Consider the following 6,797-nt stretch of genomic DNA (forward strand, 5'->3'; position numbering starts at 1 on the left):
TTTTTTTTAATGCTTGGTGACGATTTTAACTGTCACTAAATGGTTTTGCGACGGTTAAAAAAAGCGACGGTTAAAAAAAGCGTCGCAGATTTGAGCGTCGCCAGCTGACATAGTGACGGTTTTGGACCACCGTTGGTAAGGAGTGTCGCTAAATTATTTGTGACGGTTTTTAAAGCATAAAACTGTCACTAATTTGCAACACATGTAAAGGTGTTTTTTTATACTGTATTTCGCGACGTTTTGAAACTGTCGTTAAATTACTAAATTCTATGACATTTTTTTCTTATATTTTATGACTATTTGAAACCGTCACTAAGATACTAGTTCTTATGACTGTTTTTAGATATATTTAGTAACTATTTAAACTGTCATAATATTTTGTGACAATTTTTCGATCTAAAACCGTCACTAAGTTACTTATTTCTGTGATAATTTTTTCCTATATTTAGTAACAATTTTAAACTGTCATAATCTCTCCAACATCAAAGCTTTTTTTATTAAATATTGCAAAAAATATTTCTATTTTAAATAATAATTTGTGTCTACCAACAAAATAATAAATGGCATTAGATTTCAACAAATTTAAACTCAATCCCACAAATTTTACAAAAATAGCAACAATATATTTCAAAAGTTGAATTTAACAAGTTTTACATAGTCATAATCCATAAAATATAAATTTAAAAAATTCTAAATTAATCCAAACATGTAAAGCTAAAGCTAACAATTGTACTTGTAATTTAATCCTCAACTTTTTTCCGCAACTTCGCTTCTCCTTCAACCTCAATAGTATTCAACTTCAGCAATTGCTTCACAAGCAACTCTTCAACACAAGAAACTCTCTCTTGTCCTCTTCAACAATTTCTTGTGATCCCCCTAAAGACCCAAATAAGACAAATCACGCATCAATAAACAATATTCTAGATGAACAAAATAATATTATAATAACTGAAACACAAAAATATACAAACTTAAAACTTGGTTCTTTAACTTAAGATAAAACTAAACAATAACCGAAACAAGTGAAACTCACTTGAAGGCTATAGTGAGCTTATGGCAACTCCTTATCCAACGATTTTCCTCTTGCCTCCCTTACCAATCTCTCTAATTTCTCAATTTTTTTTGTGGGTAGTTTAATATTGTATGACTTATTTTTAGTTTATATTTAATTGAGAGTAATCATGATTATATAAATTTTAAAATTTAATTTTATTTGTTAAATTTTAAAATTAAAATTATAAAACTGAAGTACATTAGAGTGTAAATTTTTACTATCCATAAATAAAAATAAAACAAATTTTATATATATTAAATAGAATAGATAGAATCAGATACAATAAAAATCTACTCTAACTTCTTTCATTGTCATCCCTACATATAATTTTATATAACACTATAAAACAATCAAGAAAAATCCAAAAATTATAATATAATAGCAAAGTTTAAGTTTAGAAATGTTTCAACGTTTCTATATATATCTATCATGCATGCATCTTCTCAAATAATTTTAATTAGTCCACGTATCACAAAACCTTTACCATACCACTTAGGCATATAAAATTACCCAATAGAATTGAAGGAGTAATCAATTTTGTCACTGTCAAATGAATAGCAAATCTAATGAAATCAACTAGTTGTCTTGTCAAAGCATTGGAGGGCATATAGAAAATATGTGTAGATAACCATTAACCTTCCGTCCTTTGATTCAACCATGCATCATAGCAATATATCTAGCTAGCTGTAAATCAATAATAAACATTTACAATGCGAGATAGGGTTTTAATTTATTTGGTACCTTTTGGACTTCACTTTTAATTTCATCCAGAGCTTAACAAAGATATTAATATAGACTTAAGATCATAAAAAAACATGAACAGTATAAAAATGGCTTTGATGAAAGTAACAATAATAATGACTGGAAAATTGATTAGTGGGGAAAAAAATAAAGGAAGCAAGGATACCGCTTTTTGGTGCATTTTCTTGGAGGCTTATGAATACTCTAACTGCAACATATATAAACATAAACATTAATTGCAAACAAAAACAAACTATAAAGAAAATTTCCAAAATGATATACTGGCTTACCCATTGAACCTGCAGAATTCATCAAAGAAGTTAAGAAGCTGAGCTCCCCTGTACTCCTGTTCTACTCAGAGCAAAGAAGATAACAAATGAGGAATAAGAATATAGAAACAAGTCTCAACTTAATAATTGACAAGCATTATAGATTAAACAATAATATGACAAATGCAAAAGTGTAAATGAAAATCATATCATCAGAGATGAAAACATCCTAGCCTAGGAATAGTAAAAGCACGTAGTTTTCTTCAACATGCAGGATGAACAGGAATATAGATTAGTCAAACCAAAAACCCTTTTATGAAAGCTTCAAGTGAATCATCAATCATCATGCAGTGCAAAGTGCACAATGAAGGAACCCATTTACTCAGTGCCGCATAGGAAAGAAGTTGGGGAACCAAACATCACAATCATATATGCTTGTATGTAAGTAATGCAACCAGGTATATTCTCTAGTATTGGAGGCATATAAGGCATATACAAGCGTTGACTAATATACCGCAGAAATTAGAATCACTCCTACATAAAACTCATATACAAGCGTTGACTAATGAAATTAGAATCAAAGATAGTGCTCAAAATTAAAGCGTTGACTAATAGAAATTTCTAATAATCTTAATTATTAACCAAGTATTTTGAATTTCTAGCCGGCGCTGTCAGCAAGAAATTTAAAAAAGAAGCAGCAAATTAAATAGTTTAGTCTGAACTCTGAAAGCCTTAAACAACTGTACCTCTTTACATGCTGGTGGAGTGCGTTTGCCCTTTATGGTTCGAGATATCCTGAAGAAACCAACCTGCTCTATGGTTTTAAAGAAGCTTAGATGATTGTCTTCAAGTTTATTCTGATGCCATCGCAATTATTAAAGAACCCATTAAAAATTACAAGGCTAAGCGTTATGCTGATTCTAATGTGAAGCTAAGCTCTGTTATTGATGCCTCTACGACGTGCAAAGATGGATTCAATCAAAGAAACAGTGTTGTTTCACTGTTAACCTAACAAAACAAGGACACTTTTCTGCTTGACAAGGGAGTTCCTAACAATGACTATTTAAATTATCAAATCCACAAAGACAAGCACACATAAACCACAACACAATAGAAAACACTGCAACAAGACCCTTTATTTGAAATCAATGACATAAGCAATGAAACAGGAACACAATGCAATTAAAGCATGTCATTCTTCCTGACTCTGATACCGCATAGCCTGCATTGTTAAATATTATGTTAAGTGTTCTCTTTGTAGAATCCAATAACGTCTTGCATAGCCTGCATTCAAACGCAGCAAGTCACTTTTGTAGCTTTTTTTAAATGATTAAGAAAGCATGTAATCGTGCATGAGCGACGACAAACTCTCGGATCATAAATTCTTGGACCCTTTTTCTAGGGTGTGGAAGGAGAAAGGGCAGAGCAAGAGAGGATACCTTCCATGGTGTATTGAATGGATTAGTTAAACAACTAATAAACTAAATAACTGACCTTAAGGCCATCTGGTGAAAGGCAAGCCAGACCACCAGCCTGGGAAATATTTGATGCACCATTGAAGCAAGTACATACAATTCAATTGAAGTCCTTGGCAACAGGAAATCCATCAGAAAACAACAACTGCTTCGGAATCACAGTCCAACCCAGTCAAACTCCAGTGAACCCGGCAAACTTGCTAAATGACGAAACCTCAAGGGCAACCTGTAATTTGCCATAACCACTCAGTCATACACACAGATATCCAACAGAAATCAACAGTATTCGTCAAATGTAAAAAGCAGTTTCATAGTTGAATTACAAACTTTTGGCAACTTTTAACAAAATGTTATACTAATGTTGAACAACTTTCCTGATGATATAACTTTGTTCAGACAAAATATTCATTAGATCTAAGCTACAACTTCTCATGAGTCATGCAATAAACAAGAAACTTTCAAGGAAGGAAACGCCTATTACAATAACCAAATGCAAAAGGCATGGAACTTGTTTCCAAATAATTGACATTATCTGCATTTTATTATAAGCCATGCACTCTTAAGTATCATAACTGCAGTTAAGAATGAAGATAAGGACAGATTTTTAAACATCAAATCATAATACAGACTGACCTCTTTGGCTCCGGGAATTTCAAAGATCGAGCGTGGATTGTCACCAGAGATGTACATTGCAAACTTATTATAGACCCATTGTCCTTAGCAAACTTAACAAGTTGGGTCAATTGCTCTCTTGTTGCCGTAGCACCGGTAGGGTTGTTTGGCGAGCAAAAAAAGATGATATCTGGTCGGGAAATAGAAGACAAATCAGGGAAAAAACCATTTTCTGGGTTACATCACATGTATTTGATGTTTGCAAACTTCTCAACATCCTTCTGGTAGTAGCCAGTCTGGCCCATAATTACACTCGAGTCTACATAGGCCTGCATATTAATTAAAAGTGGCATTATTTACAGAGAATAGCTACAAAGGTCAGTTACCAACTTGAGTTGGTCGAGTGGTCAGCTCACTCGTCCGCTTAAGCAAGTGTCGGGAGTTCGAACCGTGCATGCAGCAACTCATTGGCCAGCAGCAGACCCTTAAATGGAGCTCATATCTGCGATGGATTAGTCCTTAACCTGTCGGGTTAGGGGATACCGTTTGGGAAAACCAAAAAAAAAAGGTCAGTCACTTGAACAGGAAACCCAGGTTGATTTTTTCCAGTTCCAGCAAAAATATTAAAGAACTATATATTTTACAAATACTATATATTTTACAAATCTTTATTAGTATTTCTAGATAGATAATCTTAAGTGCCATAATTGCAACAATCAAGATAAGTGTCAACAGTTTCTAGATAAATAAATTATATCTCGTGATTAACCACCAGTAAACAATAAGTTCAGCAAATTAGCTTTTCCATCTCTATTGTAGCAATTTGCATCATTCAAGAAGATCACTAACCCGTTCATGATATCATCAAAGCACAAAAAATCAAAGAAATCAAAAGAAGAAACAAGAAATACAGCATTCAAAGAAATCTAGTTGAAGCATTTTATCGAACATGTTGAGTGCAAAAAAATAAATAAGAGAATTCAAATAAAAATAGCAAATATGAACATGAGGATATAATCATTACGATAAATTACAACAAAATAGAGTACTAAGAACTAACAATTGCAACAATTTCAGCACAACAAACATGAAGCAACAACAAAGAAATTGCAGGGGTAAAAATTATAATAGAAGAACAATTGAATACTCGCTATCAATGTCAAGTATTGAGGTTAGAAAAGAAGAAAAAGTCACCGGACGATGCAAGGACGGCGATGGCGAACCGCGACAATGAACAGCGAATGCAAACCGCGATGGTGAATGGTGAGACGATGAACGACAAACTGTAGCATGGTGAAGGTTGCTGCGTTACTTTCTCTGTTCTTCGCCTCTTCTCATCTCATCGGAAACCACAGTGAAATAGTGAAATCCTGTTTTAAAAAAATTAGAAAGTTAAAAAAATAGTGAAAGATATATACAGAGTATTGACGCTTTTAAAATTAAGTGTATAAATGTCACGATGTTAATTAATAGAGACTCTTAAAACAACCGTCACAAATTAAGTGTAGCTATATGTTGAATTTGGTGTAGTGAAATATAATAGAAATTCTAAATCCTAATCCTAAGAGAGGTGAGAGAATTTCTCTCTCTAAAAGCTACATCTAAATTATAAAAAGTGAATTATGAGTCGTCTCCCTTCATTCCTCTACTTTGCAGCTTTTAATCTGTATTTTCTAGGTTTAAAACTGGGTCGGAAATAGCTCAGAAACCGCTGGGGGCAAAATCTGCCACGCTGATTTTCGTCACTGCAATGCATCCACGTGAATCACGCATTTGCGTTGCCTATCTGTATGACCACTATAACAAATTATATATCAAATCGAAGCCCTGGACGTTAGCTTTCTAACGCAACTGGAATCACATCATTTGGACCTTTATAGCTCAAGTTATGACCATTTGAGTGCGTAGAGGTCAGGCTGGACAGCTTAACAATTTCTTCAAGTTCTTGTATTCTTTCCACTTTTGCATGCTTTTTTTCCATCATCTGAGTCATTCCTGCCCTATAAACTCTGAAATCACTTAACACACATATCAATGCATCGAATGGTAATAAGAGATGATTAAGATACACAGATTAAAGACTCTAAGAAGCAAGTTTTCAATCATATAACAAATTCTAGAAAGGAATTGTAAAATCATGCAAATAGTATGAATAAGTGTGCAAAGACTTAATAAAAACCACTCAATTGAGCACAAGATAAACCATAAAATAGTGGTTTATCACACTCGTTGAGTTTGATTATTACTTTGGGCTTGTTTGATTATAATATCATTTTTATAATAGGATTTGGCGCGCCCTGCTAGAGAGCCTTCTGGTCATGATGAACCTCCATCGGCGAGTTGCAACAGCAACTCCACAATGCCCTTTCTGCCACAGAAAGGAAGAGTGTAACACCCTAACTTTTAGCACGTCATGATTAAACCAAAAGTAAGGAGTTACTAACCTGTTTTCCTTATTTACTATTTAAATTGAGCCTTTAATTCGATATCGTGTTTCAGTTTTATAGAAAATGCCAAAAAATTTTGTTTTTATCAATTAAAATCATATATAAAAGAACACCAAGTAATAATAATCACATAATTATTAACAATAATAAATATTATACAAAAGAATTAAAATAAAATTCAGATACAATTCCTATCCCT

General features: G+C 33.0%; 1 pseudogene; it reads right to left on the reverse strand.

The window, feature by feature from the left end:
- Positions 1-601: 601 nt before the first annotated feature.
- Positions 602-4,486, reverse strand: LOC112805540 (probable LL-diaminopimelate aminotransferase, chloroplastic; annotated as a pseudogene).
- Positions 4,487-6,797: the final 2,311 nt, after the last annotated feature.

The sequence above is a fragment of the Arachis hypogaea genome, chromosome 6, assembly GCF_003086295.3.
Source record: "Arachis hypogaea cultivar Tifrunner chromosome 6, arahy.Tifrunner.gnm2.J5K5, whole genome shotgun sequence".
In the NCBI taxonomy this organism is placed as follows: Eukaryota; Viridiplantae; Streptophyta; class Magnoliopsida; order Fabales; family Fabaceae; genus Arachis; species Arachis hypogaea.